At 42.9% G+C, this 14206-nt stretch overlaps 1 long non-coding RNA gene across 2 annotated transcripts in view; it reads left to right on the top strand.

The window, feature by feature from the left end:
* Positions 1–411: 411 nt before the first annotated feature.
* LOC137304724 (uncharacterized) overlaps positions 412–14206 on the top strand; it is a 98277-nt gene continuing 84482 nt past the window's right edge. The window contains exons 1-2 of one of the 2 annotated variants that reach the window (XR_010958632.1): positions 412–500; positions 2089–2242. This is a non-coding gene — a long non-coding RNA (uncharacterized lncRNA). Of the gene's footprint in view, positions 501–1058; positions 1253–2088; positions 2243–14206 lie in introns of those variants that run through there. The other variant, XR_010958631.1, reaches the window with a different exon arrangement.

Genomic DNA, 14206 nt, shown 5'->3' with positions numbered 1-14206 from the left:
TTTAATTGTCTCTCTCTCTGACCTTCAGTCAGTTTTTAATGTGTAAAAAAAGCTTTGTGATGTAAAACCCGCTGTTAAATGTTTGGATTTCTGTTTAATGTGTCATCCCTTAGCGAAAAAAAAGCATTAGAAGTTTTGAAAAAGTTAAGGTTGCCAGGCTGGGCTGTGTTTGGGTAACGCGTGATTGATTAAGCATTAAATTCAGTCTCGAAGTCCATATATAGGTGTAATTAAACGACTGAATCTGAGAGCCCATTGTTCCTGGCTGGATTAGTCCCAGGAGAATGATCGCAACACACAGCAAGACAAATATAGGCATTTTGTGTGGAATTGGGAAGGGAGGGAACAGCAATGGGAGAACAGAATAGAAACAATAAATTAAAAACAAATTGAGAAAGGAAAAGATGGAAATTATAGTGACACACTCAAAAATGAGATAGAGAACATTGGAAATAGCAGCGGCGAGACAACATTCAGCTAAATCGAAGAGAGAAAAAATGGTAATTTAAAAGCAGAGGTCGCAAATAATTTGATCGTTTAAAAGTTTGACATTGCAAAAAGATAATGTGCAGCTTCCTGGTTGGTCTATTTTTGGGTATCCCTTCAGGAATACATCTTGTGGACTTTAAATGAATCACATGAAAGTTCGACAGAGATCTCTTATCTCTTAAGATCAACTTTCATCAACAAAATGTTGGCCGTTCTGGCCAAAAAAAAAATACCAGTTCCAAGCGGCTAATATTGAAGTAAAAGATTGAATGTGGGAGTGAGGAGGGGGATTACCCGAGGGGGGAAAAGGGGGGGTCACAGACAATGAAATGGAAAAGTGGAACGAAAGAAAACGGGGAGAAATCAGAAAGAAAATTGCAAATTGATAATGAAAAGGAAGGCTCAGGTCTCGTGTAAATACACATATCTAGATAGTTATTCAATATGTTCAGTGGTTAGTTAACATTTACACACGTGTTTAATGTTCAGCCAGCTTAATTTTGTTCTCAGCTTGTATTTGACACGTTTCAATCATATAATGTATTTTACTCGAAGGTGAGCTTCGAAGAGCTGGTGTAAAGCGTGAGCATATTAGAAGATCCCAACTTTTATATTGTATGCGGGCTCTTTTAATTATAATAGACCATCCATCGGAAGCTGAGCAATAGGAATTGGACCATTTCAAAAATCCATGAACTTTATCTCAGGTTTCTAGAGGGAAATTGGAACAAGTTAAGGAGCAGACTGGATTGGGGAGCTAACTGTAAGTTTAGGGCTGAGATATTAGTGGGGAAAGAGTCCACAGGTTTATAGCCCCTTGTCAATATTTCTTTTGGCATTTCACTGTAATTATTCTTTAAAGTATCGATGATGTACATCTATTCCTGCGATTCTAAGCAGATAAAATTATAAAACACGCCGATCGTTTCTTTGCGTGGACTCGAATTTTCGAAATTAACCAGGGGAATCGGCAGGATTTTTAAAAAATCCGTAAAGTGGGATTTTGTGTGCGTTGAAATAAATATTCGGTAAATTCTAATGGTTTATATGTAAAGATTCCGAACGAAATAAATGATTTTTTAGTTAATATTTCATCTTTATCGAAAAATCATCTAAATGTATCTGTCGCCAAATTGGTTCTTCACCGTTTTGTAATGTGTTTTAAGATTATGCATCGGTGCAGTGTGTCCTGTTTAATCTTTGACAGTACAGTACACTGCACAAGTGCATACCTAAGTGTACATCCCACTTAAACGTATAAATATTTAATTGCAAAGAAAAAATCACCCCACACAATTCCTTTCTCTGGAAACCTGTTTTGTTGACTGGTATGAGGTACCCAGAGTAGAAACATTAACCATTGCAAAACCAGTCTTTACTGAAGTCAAACACTCTTCCGAATCTACACAGGCTACAGACTGGCACTGGATTTCACTTTTGCAAGGTAGTGATCCAGTGAAGGGGTCCCGATGAAATCCTAACATAGCAGAGTGATGCTTGACCGATTTGTTCCGTTATCCTGAGATTGCAGCATCGCTGAACAATTCTGCCCTGTATTCTGACATCTTTCTTGTAACAGTAGCCACTTCTGTTCTATAGCACAGGTACTGCGATCTAGGATAACAGAGAGTGGCTCAGGATTTCCGTTATTTTGGCCGGTGAATGACAGAAGGAATCATCATTTTGATGCAATATCATTCAAGTATGACCCACCTATTAGTCAGCCCTAGAATTGGGCCGTTTGGCTGTAATGGTAAAGTATGAACGTTCAATGCCCCATTAATGAATGCAGTAATGTTACATTTTTTTCTGTTTATCTGCTTATTATTATATGAAAATTGTACCTCTATGGATATTTTTTTGTCCATCACACTACAAGTGTCACACCTACATTTCTGTTTTCGGCTTCAAAAAAAGCATAAAGGAACAAAGTCAATTTAACATAGGTGCCAGAATATCTGTAGCCTCCCAATGATTATCAAACATACTTAAAAGAAAGGAAAACCAAGTAGGGTTGTGAGCTACAGCCTGACCGATAATTAACCTTAGACCTCATTCTCTGTAACCTCCTCCAACCCTCTGAGATCTCTGCCTTCCTCCAACTCTGGCCTCTTGTTCCTCCCCACTTCCTTTGCCCACATTGGCGGCCGTGCCTTCAGCTGTTTAAGCCCTAAGCTCTGAAATTCCCTCTCCACCTCTCTCTCCTCCTTTAAGACGCCCCTTAAAATCTACCTCGTCACCTGTCCTACTATCCCCTTCTTTGGTTCGATGGCAATTTTTGTCTGATTCCACTCCTGAGAAGTGCCTTGGGATGTTTCACTATGTTAAAGGCACTATATAAATGCAAGTTGTTGTTGCTGTGTTTACTTGGACTATTGTGTCCTTGAAGGAAACCAGTTTTTACCTTACATTGATGCTACACTTGTATATCCTAAAGCTGTTCTAAAGCACTTCACAAACATAGAATTACTTTTGAAATGTACTCACTTAGGGAAACATGGCAGATGGATAGAACACATGCTGTCACTGGACTATCTGAGGTTGGATGCATCTGCATAGTCAGCCTCATTTGACTGGCAGGGATTCAAAACATACCCCCCTCAAAACAAATACACTGAGGTATTGGAAATGAGTAGAATTGGGTTATGGACAATCTGACTGCAATTTAAATCACACTCATCCTTAGGTAACTTGCAAAAGTGACAGAAAACCCATTTTGATGCACTCCAGAGGATTACGACATACTGGCAATTCTACAATGTTCTCATAGATATTGTAAAAGGAGGAATTTCCAGGTTATTCAACAAGCAATCTTGAAAAAGCTTGTTAAATAACTTGCTCTAAATTTCCACTGTATTGCTACATATTATACAGTGCAACCTGAACTTATGGTCATATACTGGGCCTGAAAACAGAACTCCTGAGTAAAGGCCAATATAAGTCAATGGGAGTTTCCTCTACAAATCTGTGTAGCTTATATTGAAGTCATTGCACAAGTTAGTGTGTACAACAGTCAGTGGTTTATAAAATCATGCACAATATAATAAGACATATTTTGCAACTGATTGGATAACATTGTCTTGGAATGGTCAAAGTTCACCTTTCGATTGAATAGAAGCTTTGGGCACTCCCCAGGATCTCTGCATTAACCCACACTTGGAGTCAATTTGGAGGATGCTCGAGAGATTTATTGAGTCCACTTATGAGCAGCATGAGGGAAATTGTAGCTACTTGTAAACTTCAGAGAAGAAAGAGCATTAAATGACTGGCTTTTCGTTTTTTTAAAGAAGAACGTAAGACTTCGTATTTCTCTGGTGCCTTTTTGACCGCAGGACGTCCCAAAGCACCGTACTGCAAGTGAAGTACTTTTGAAGTGTAATGTTGGAAATGTGGCAGCCAATTTGCACACAGCAAGGTCCCACAGACAGCAATGAGATCATGACCAGATAATCTGTTTTAGTGATGTTGGTTGAGGGATAAATATTGGCCAGGACACTGGGGAGAACTCCCCTGTACTTCTTCAGAAGGCTTTTGATAAGGTCCCACACAAGAGGTTAGTGTGCAAAATTAAAGCACATGGGTTTGGGGGGAATATACTGGCATGGATTGAGAATTGGTTAACAGACAGGAAACAGAGAGTAGGAATAAACGGGTCTTTTTCCGGGTGGCAGGCAGTGACTAGTGGGGTACCACAGGGATCAATGCTTGGGCCCCAGCTATTCACAATATATATTAATGATATGGATGAGTGAACTAAATGTAACATTTCCAAGTTTGCAGACGACACAAAGCTGGGGTGGAATGTGAGCTGTGAGGAGGATGCAAAGAGGCTCCAATGTGTTTTAGACAAGTTGGGTGAGTGGGCAAGAATATGGCAGATGCGGTATAACGTGGATTAATGTGAGGTTATCCGCTATGGTTGTAAAAACAGAAAGGCAGATTATTATCTGAATGGTGATAGATTGGGAAAAGGGGAGGTGCAACGAGACCTGGGTGTCCTTGTACACCAGTCGCTGAAAGCGAGCATGCAGGTGCAGCAAGCAGTTAGGAAGGCGAATGGTATGTTGGCCATCATTGCAAGAGGATTTGAGTACAGGAGCAGGGATGTCTTACTGCAGTTATACAGGGCATTGGTGAGACCACATCTGGAGTATTGTGTGCAGTTGTAGTCTCCTTATCTGAGGAAGGATGTCCTTGCCATGGAGGGAGTGCAACGAAGGTTTACCAGACTGATTCCTGGGATGGCAGGACTGACGTATGAGGAGAGATTGGGTCGACTAGGCCTATATTCACTAGAGTTTAGAAGAATGAGAGGTGATCTCATCGAAACATATAAAATTCTAACAGGACTAGACAGACTAGATGCAGGGAGGATGTTCCCGATGACTGGGGAGTCCAGAACCAGGGGTCACAGTCTCAGGATACGGGGAATGCCATTTAGAACCGAGATGAGGAGAAATTTCTTCACTCAGAGGGTGGTGAACCTGTGGAATTCTCTACCACAGAAGGCAGTGGAGGCCAAGTCATTAGATGTATTCAAGAAGGAGATAGATATATTTCCTAATGCTAAAGGGATCAAGGGATATGGGGAAAAAGCAGGAACAGGGTACTGAGTTAGATGATCAGCCATGATCGTTTTGAATGGCGGAGCAGGCCCGAAGGGCCGAATGGCCTAGTCTTGCTCCTATTTTCTATGTTTCTTCGAAATAGTGCCATGGGATCGTTTACATCCAACTGAGAGGGAAGACGGGGCCTCAGTTTGACCTCTCATTTGAATACAAAAGATTGTTTTGCTTCTATAATAAGGTGTGACACTTTGAAGTATAATATCTGGTGTGTGATTGAAACACACTGGACTTATGTATATATATTAGCAGATCTCTTGTGGTGAGTTGGATAATACGCTGTTTTATACGATTCTTGGGGTTTTTAAAACAATCCAGAAGTTTTCATAGGTCATTTCCATGATTCCAGCCTGAAAATGGCCAATTTCACAACTTTCTATGGTGGTATTTGAACTCATGGGGCACGACTTTAAAAGGGGAAAATGGGTGGGGTTGGGAGCGGGCAGACATCCCGGATGGAACCCGCACATTTTTGAACGAGCAGGCAAATCTGTGTGCGTGCGTACCGCAGTCACCAGGAAGTCCCAACCCCACTTCGATCTGGCGGGCTGATAATTAAAGGAGAAAATGTAGGTAGAGCATTGAGGTACTTAAGGTAGTTTATTTCTTGAGTATTGGATAGTTAAAAAGATTTTAACGTTACCTGGGCGGCTTTCCTACTGCTTCTGATTCACGCCTGGTGAAACCAGTGAAAAATAAATTAAATAAAATTACATTTCCCATTGTAAACAAATTAAATAAACATACCTTAAAAACAATGTTGCCTGGAGCACCCCCCCCAACTCTGATCCCGATGTCTCTACTCTAATCTTTGTTCCCCCCTCCCCCAGCCCATCTCTGTCCTAACTGCTGATGAGGTCTCCCTCCCTCTCTCTCTCTCTTTCTCCCCCCCCCCCTCGGATGTGCAGCTCCTGGCTGGCTGCCGGGCGCGAAACCCGGAAGAGGCTTGGGTTGGCCTCATTCGGCCTACTTGCCTTCCGGATTTGGTGCGGGCTAATCATCTCCCTTGGACTCTTTCCCGCTGGCGTGTTAAAATCATACCAATGGTCTCTGGGTTACTAGTTCACCACAATAACCACTAGGCTACTGTAGTCAGATTACAATAAATGTCAATTCAGTTTTTATTACTTTATAGTGATCGTCATGTAATTTAAAAAAAAATTAAACTTTTATTTATTTATTTTTTACACTAGCCTTTTCTAAATAGCCTTAAATATTGTATCAAAAGCAAAATACTGCAGACGCTGGAAATCTGAAATAAAAACAGAAAACGATGGAGAAGCTCAGCAGGTCAGGCAGCATCTGCGGAGAAAGAAACAGAGTTAACGTTTCAGATCGAAAACCTTGCGTCAGAACCGGAAGATGTTAAAGAGTTAACGGTTTTTAAGCAAGTACAGAGCCGGGGGAAGTGGGGGGGGGAGAGTGAGGGAGGGGAGGGAAAGAACAAAAGGGAAGGTCTTTGATAGGGTGGAGGGCAGGAGTGATTAAATGACAAAAGGGATGATGGTGCAAGGCAAGGAGGGTGGGAATGGGACAAGTTAAGAAACAAAAGATTGGTCAAGAGCAACTGTAAGTGGCAACAGCAGAACCATTACCAGCACCTTGCTGTCCGAAAAAATGGGAGCAGTGGTTATGATCTGAATGTTGTATGTTGGATCATTTTTGTAATGGATTTACAAACATTAGTTGATTTTTTTTGAAAAGCTGGCATTTTTATCTGAAGCAAAAGAAGGTGAACTTAAAATGGCCACTTAAGCAAAATGATTCATTCCTTCATTTTTAATTGTAAATAGGAATATAGGAACTGGAATAGGCCATTCAGCCCCTCAGGCCTGTTCCGTCATTCAATTAGATCATGGCTGATCTGTATCTTATCTCCATCTACCTGCCTTGATTCCCTAACCCTTAATACCCTTACCTAACAAAAATCTATCAATCTCAGTTTTGAAATTTTCAATTGACCTCCAGCCTCAGCAGCTTTTTGGGAGAGAGAGTTCCAGATTTCCACTGCCCTTTGTGTGAAGCATTGCTTCCTGACATGATTTTTCTGTTTTAAATATGCTTAGATCCAACTTCTGCCGGCAGTCTCTCCAATCTCTCAGGGTCGGATACGGTGACGGTTCCAACAGCCAATGTTCCCTGTCCCTGTACAATGCATCGCCTTGGAAATAGGCTCAGATAGAAGCCAGTCAGCAGTGCTCATCTCCAGATCTTTTAGCTATTCCAATCATTGCTATTCAAAAAAAAAATGAACACGTTTATCAACTCTCATTTTATTTCTTCCCCAAAATACTCTGTCCTCGGCGACGGATTGCAGTATTGGTGAGTGGAGGACTTTCACTTTATTTCTATTTTCACATAACATTCTCCCTTTCTCTGCTTTTCTGAAGTGGAGATGCCGGTGATGGACTGGGGTTGACAATTGTAAACAATTTTACAACACCAAGTTATAGTCCAGCAATTTTATTTTAAATTCACAAGCTTTCGGAGGCTTCCTCCTTCGTCAGGTAAATTTACCTGACGAAGGAGGAAGCCTCCGAAAGCTTGTGAATTTAAAATAAAATTGCTGGACTATAACTTGGTGTTGTAAAATTGTTTACAATTGCTTTTCTGAAGGCATTGATTCCGTCTTTGGATTTGGCCTCACATAGATCCAATCTCCTGCTGATAACCTCCTAAGCGTCCGATCTTTATGTGTAAACCAAGATAGTGCCTATTCAACCATAGGGGGCATCACAGGTGAGCCCTCACACAATGACCACACACATGCACTCCCAGTTTGGATCCATGGACAACTATCAGGAGTGGGAACGGAGGCTGATTTTTCCTTTGCTAACCCGGGAAGGCCGAAGCCAGTTCTCATGCCCATATCAGTGCTCTGGCTGAGATTAGCTAACTCAGCATAGACTGGGGGGTCTAACCTGGGACTTTCCCAAAGTATTTTACCGCCCATGAAGTACTTTTGAAGTGTATTCACTGTTAGAAAGCAGGAAACGTGACAGCCAATTTGTGCACAGCAAGAGACAAATGCTTGCAATGACAGCACTCTCTCGCCTCTGAGTCAGGAGATTGTGGGTTCTAGTCCCACTCGAAAAACTTGAGCACAAAATCTTGACTGATACTCCAGCGCAATACTGAGAGCAAGGGCGTTCTCCCCGGTGTCCTGGCCAACATTTATCCTTCAACCAACATCTAGAAACAGATTATCTGGTTGCTATCTCATTGCTGCTTGTGAGACCTTGCTGTGTGCAAATTGCATTCAGCCTAATACTAATAGTCACATTCATTTACTAGTGAGACAATTACAGATAATAGTTGAAATACAATAAAGGAAAAATCAGCCTGAGGTTTAATGTGTCTCGCCGAACTGGAATGTTTATCGGGAAACTGAAGGTGTAGTTTGGATGGAGGTTTGTGGGGAGCATGTCAACATAGACTGGAAATTGATTTCCCAATTATGTACTACCTGTGGACTAGGAGAATATATTCACATATCTATTAATGCTTTGGCCAGGTATATTCTGATTAGCCCTGGGACAAAGCTTTTGCATCCTGGCTAATCGCTATTCAAAGACCCTGCTTACATTTGCAGACAGGTGATCTTTGACCTCTGTCTTATTATTTAGTAAAGAAAGAGGTCCACCTTAAATTTGGTTACTGCTCAAAGATCTGTAAATCTATGGTCATACAAAACTAGAATATCAATATTCTCCCTCTTTGTGCTTTTGTAACAAAAACCTTATGTGACTGGTACTGTTTCAACATCAGTACTTTTCCAGTGGAATACCAGCAAATATACAATGCATTTTACATAAAATATTACCCATAGTTATTAATTTCTTACACTACTTTCTTTCAAAATCTGAATGCACACCGACTCCAGTGGTGTAAAAGTACACCGACTCCAGTGGTGTAAAGGCACACTGACTCCAGTGGTGTAAAGGCACACCGACTCCAGTGGTGTAAAAGTACACTGACTCCAGTGGTGTAAAGGCACACCAACTCCAGTGGTGTAAAGGCACACCGACTCCAGTGGTGTAAAGGCACACTGACTCCAGTGGTGTAAAGGCACACCAACTCCAGTGGTGTAAAAGTACACCGACTCCAGTGGTGTAAAGGCACACTGACTCCAGTGGTGTAAAGGCACACCGACTCCAGTGGTGTAAAAGTACACCGACTCCAGTGGTGTAAAGGCACACCGACTCCAGCGGTTTAAAGGCACACCGACTCCAGTGGTGTAAAAGTACACCGACTCCAGTGGTGTAAAAGTACACTGACTCCAGTGGTGTAAAGGCACACCGACTCCAGTGGTGTAAAGGCACACCGACTCCAGTGGTGTAAAGGCACACCGACTCCAGTGGTGTAAAGGCACACCGACTCCAGTGGTGTAAAGGCACACCGACTCCAGTGGTGTAAAGGCACACCGACTCCAGTGGTGTAAAGGCACACCGACTCCAGTGGTGTAAAGGCACACCGACTCCAGTGGTGTAAAGGCACACCGACTCCAGTGGTGTAAAGGCACACCGACTCCAGTGGTGTAAAGGCACACCGACTCCAGTGGTTTAAAGGCACACCGATTCCAGCGGTTTAAAGGTAAACCGACTCCAGTGGTGTAAAGGCACACTGACTCCAGTGGTGTAAAAGTACACCGACTCCAGTGGTGTAAAGGCACACCGACTCCAGTGGTTTAAAGGCACACCGACTCCAGTGGTGTAAAGGCACACCGACTCCAGTGGTTTAAAGGCACACCGATTCCAGCGGTTTAAAGGTAAACCGACTCCAGTGGTGTAAAGGCACACTGACTCCAGTGGTGTAAAAGTACACCGACTCCAGTGGTGTAAAGGCACACTGACTCCAGTGGTTTAAAGGTAAACCGACTCCAGTGGTGTAAAGGCACACTGACTCCAGTGGTTTAAAGGCACACCGACTCCAGTGGTGTAAAGGCACACCGACTCCAGTGGTGTAAAAGTACACTGACTCCAGTGGTGTAAAAGTACACCGACTCCATGGTGTAAAGGCACACTGACTCCAGCGGTTTAAAGGTAAACCGACTCCAGTGGTGTAAAGGCACACTGACTCCAGTGGTGTAAAAGTACACCGACTCCAGTGGTGTAAAGGCACACTGACTCCAGTGGTTTAAAGGTAAACCGACTCCAGTGGTGTAAAGGCACACTGACTCCAGTGGTTTAAAGGCACACCGACTCCAGTGGTGTAAAGGCACACCGACTCCAGTGGTGTAAAAGTACACCGACTCCATGGTGTAAAGGCACACTGACTCCAGCGGTTTAAAGGTAAACCGACTCCAGTGGTGTAAAGGCACACTGACTCCAGTGGTGTAAAAGTACACCGACTCCAGTGGTGTAAAGGCACACTGACTCCAGCGGTTTAAAGGTAAACCGACTCCAGTGGTGTAAAAGCACACTGACTCCAGTGGTTTAAAGGCACACCGACTCCAGTGGTGTAAAGGCACACCGACTCCAGTGGTTTAAAGGCACACCGACTCCAGCGGTTTAAAGGTAAACCGACTCCAGTGGTGTAAAAGCACACTGACTCCAGTGGTTTAAAGGCACACCGACTCCAGTGGTGTAAAGGCACACCGACTCCAGTGGTTTAAAGGCACACCGACTCCAGTGGTGTAAAGGCACACCGACTCCAGTGGTTTAAAGGCACACCGACTCCAGTGGTGTAAAGGCACACTGACTCCAGTGGTGTAAAAGTACACCGACTCCAGTGGTGTAAAGGCACACCGACTCCAGTGGTGTAAAGGTAAACCGACTCCAGTGGTTTAAAGGCAAACCGACTCCAGTGGTGTAAAGGTAAACCGACTCCAGTGGTGTAAAGGTAAACCGACTCCAGTGGTGTAAAGGTAAACCGACTCCAGTGGTTTAAAGGTAAACCGACTCCAGCGGTTTAAAGGTAAACCGACTCCAGTGGTTTAAAGGCCAACCGACTCCAGTGGTTTAAAGGCCAACCGACTCCAGTGGTTTAAAGGCACACCGACTCCAGTGGTTTAAAAGTACACCGACTCCAGTGGTGTAAAGGCACACCGACTCCAGCGGTTTAAAGGTAAACCGACTCCAGTGGTGTAAAGGTAAACCGACTCCAGTGGTGTAAAGGCACACCGACTCCAGTGGTGTAAAGGCACACCGACTCCAGTGGTGTAAAGGCACACCGACTCCAGTGGTGTAAAGGCACACCGACTCCAGTGGTTTAAAGGCACACCGACTCCAGTGGTGTAAAGGCACACCGACTCCAGTGGTGTAAAGGCACACCGACTCCAGCGGTTTAAAGGCACACCGACTCCAGTGGTGTAAAGGCACACCGACTCCAGTGGTGTAAAGGTAAACCGACTCCAGTGGTGTAAAGGCACACCGACTCCAGTGGTTTAAAGGTAAACCGACTCCAGTGGTTTAAAGGCAAACCGACTCCAGTGGTGTAAAGGCACACCGACTCCAGTGGTGTAAAGGCACACCGACTCCAGTGGTGTAAAGGCACACCGACTCCAGTGGTGTAAAGGCACACCGACTCCAGTGGTGTAAAGGCACACCGACTCCAGTGGTGTAAAGGCACACCGACTCCAGTGGTGTAAAGGCACACCGACTCCAGTGGTGTAAAGGCACACCGACTCCAGTGGTGTAAAGGCACACCGACTCCAGTGGTTTAAAGGCACACCGACTCCAGCGGTTTAAAGGCACACCGACTCCAGTGGTGTAAAGGCACACCGACTCCAGTGGTTTAAAGGCACACCGACTCCAGTGGTGTAAAGGCAAACCGACTCCAGTGGTGTAAAGGCACACCGACTCCAGTGGTGTAAAGGCACACTGATAGGGTAACAGCATTTGTCACTTTAATTGATGTATTCATTAATATTCCCATGTTGATGCATTTATTAATAACTATATAGATATGATCACACATTTAGAATAAGTTCAAAACTAGTTGAATGTCTTCCAACAATTTGGAGCAGAGAATGTACCATGTATCGGGTGGTGGTGTTGCAGTACTGAATGTGTCTATTCTGATCTGCCAAGATTAAAAGCATGGATTCATTTCTGATAAAGAGAATGCAGTTCACAAATCCAAACAGTGACCAGTGTATCCCAAACTCTTCAGAGTACATGAAACTCTTTAATGAACGTGGATCACAGCTCCTATATCCTTTCTTTGGTGCAAGTGAAACAGCTCTATACAGTTTTCATCCGTACTAACCTGAGGAGGGAAATGTATAATCTTGAAAATTTAGAATTGCAAAAAGCCGCCTTTTTAAAAAAACTCATTGATTTAAAACTTTTGTTTTTCTGGAATTACGTTAAATTTTTACAGTGCCAAAATAAGCTGAAGAAGAAAAGAACTTTCAGGAAATGGGGTCGCTATTTATTAACCTTGAAAAGATCACCCTTTGTGAGTCAGGATGTACAGAGAGGAGTATAAGGCTGTAGATGGAATGGTTCTACATTATACGGGCCCTAAAGAATGCTCTAAATAGCAAGACTGTATGGTCATGATCCAGCTGTCCATTTAGCAGAGTTGAAAATGTGTTGGAGTTGGCTGCATAATTAGACTACAAGACTATATTCCATATTTCAAAGGTTTCAACACCAACATTTGATTAGCTTAATTTTCATTAGTAAATAAAGCTCTTCAGTAAATGCCACTGAAACCTTGCTTGTCTAATGGCTGCATTCTTGCTTGGACCAATGCTCCATTGTTTTTTTAATCTATAATTTGAAGAGTTTGTTTGTGCACTGAGGGTCTTAGAGGGCCTTGCAACCACCCTGTTTGAAGTTTAGGCATATCACAATGTTTCAATCGGATATCTTGGACCTACATCAGCTGTATAAAATATCAACCCAAAGTAATTGTTTGGTGCATCTTAAAATGATTGAATTAATCTTTCAATCGATATTTCTGAAATATATTGCAAGGTAAATTTACCTTCATAACTTCCTTTTGAAATTTCAATCAAGCACCCTTTGAGATATATCATATAGCTTCACCAGTCAGTCAAGGGATTAATTCAAGATTTTTACATCAATAGTGATTTACCAAGTACTTGATAATCTAATTTTACTCCAGTTGATGAAGAATCAAGTTACCTATCAGTAAAGGCCTGAGGAATTCAGTCTTCTTCAGGACAAAAAGGAACTTCAAATCATGTTTGAATCACAAATAAAGTCAGAAAGGAGTATCTCACTTCAATAACCATGGATCGATGGGGATATGGGCCAAAGGCAGGTATATGGAGTTAGATCGCAGATCAGCCATGATCTTATCAAATGGTGGAGCAGGCACGAGGGGCTGAATGGCCTACTCCTGTTCCTATGTTCCTATGTGCATTATTAACAGTGCACTATACTTTGAAAGTTAAACGTCGTACCAATTATTTAAAGTGAGAATTCAGACCTGGAGATCTGAAATCAAGGCACGGGTAAAACTGAATGAGAGTCTGATCCTTATCTTACAGCTATCGCACAAAGCTCCCATCCACTTTTACTCAACAACTGCTTTTATATGAGGATCTTTCCACCTCCACTGCTTGGGCGATAAACTAGTCGAGCGATCACCCGTCCAAGTAGGAAGAGGGAGAGAAGTTAGCAGAGGTGACTGAAGGATTTCAGGAGGATTTAGACAGTAGAGAGAGAGGTAATAATGGGAAAGGCTTCAGGAAGAGCATCTCAGAGTTCAGGAGCATGGTGTGAAGACTCTGCTCCTGAATGTGGAGCAGATGTGGGTGGGTGGTGGAACATATAATAGACTAGAGTAAGCAAGTGGAGGGATCTTGCTTAGATGTAGGATTAAAATCAATTGTAGAGATAAAGAAGAACAAAAGAGAAAGAACATGCATTTATATAGCGCCTATCACGACCTCAGGATGCCCCAAAGTGCCCATGTGAAGTATAGTCACTGTTGTAATGTAGTAAATGTGGCAGCCAAATTGCACATAGCAAGGTCCCACAAATAGCAATGTGATAAATGGTCAGATCATCTGTTTTAGTGATGTTGGTTGAGGGATAAATATTAGCCAGGACACCGGGGAGAACTTCCCTGCCTTTCTTTGAAACAGTATCATGGGATCTTTTACATCCACCCGA

This window comes from Heptranchias perlo, chromosome 38 (assembly GCF_035084215.1).
Source record: "Heptranchias perlo isolate sHepPer1 chromosome 38, sHepPer1.hap1, whole genome shotgun sequence".
NCBI lineage: Eukaryota > Metazoa > Chordata > Chondrichthyes > Hexanchiformes > Hexanchidae > Heptranchias > Heptranchias perlo.
Note: the sequence above shows the minus strand (reverse complement) of the source record. Positions and strands in the feature narration are given on the sequence as shown.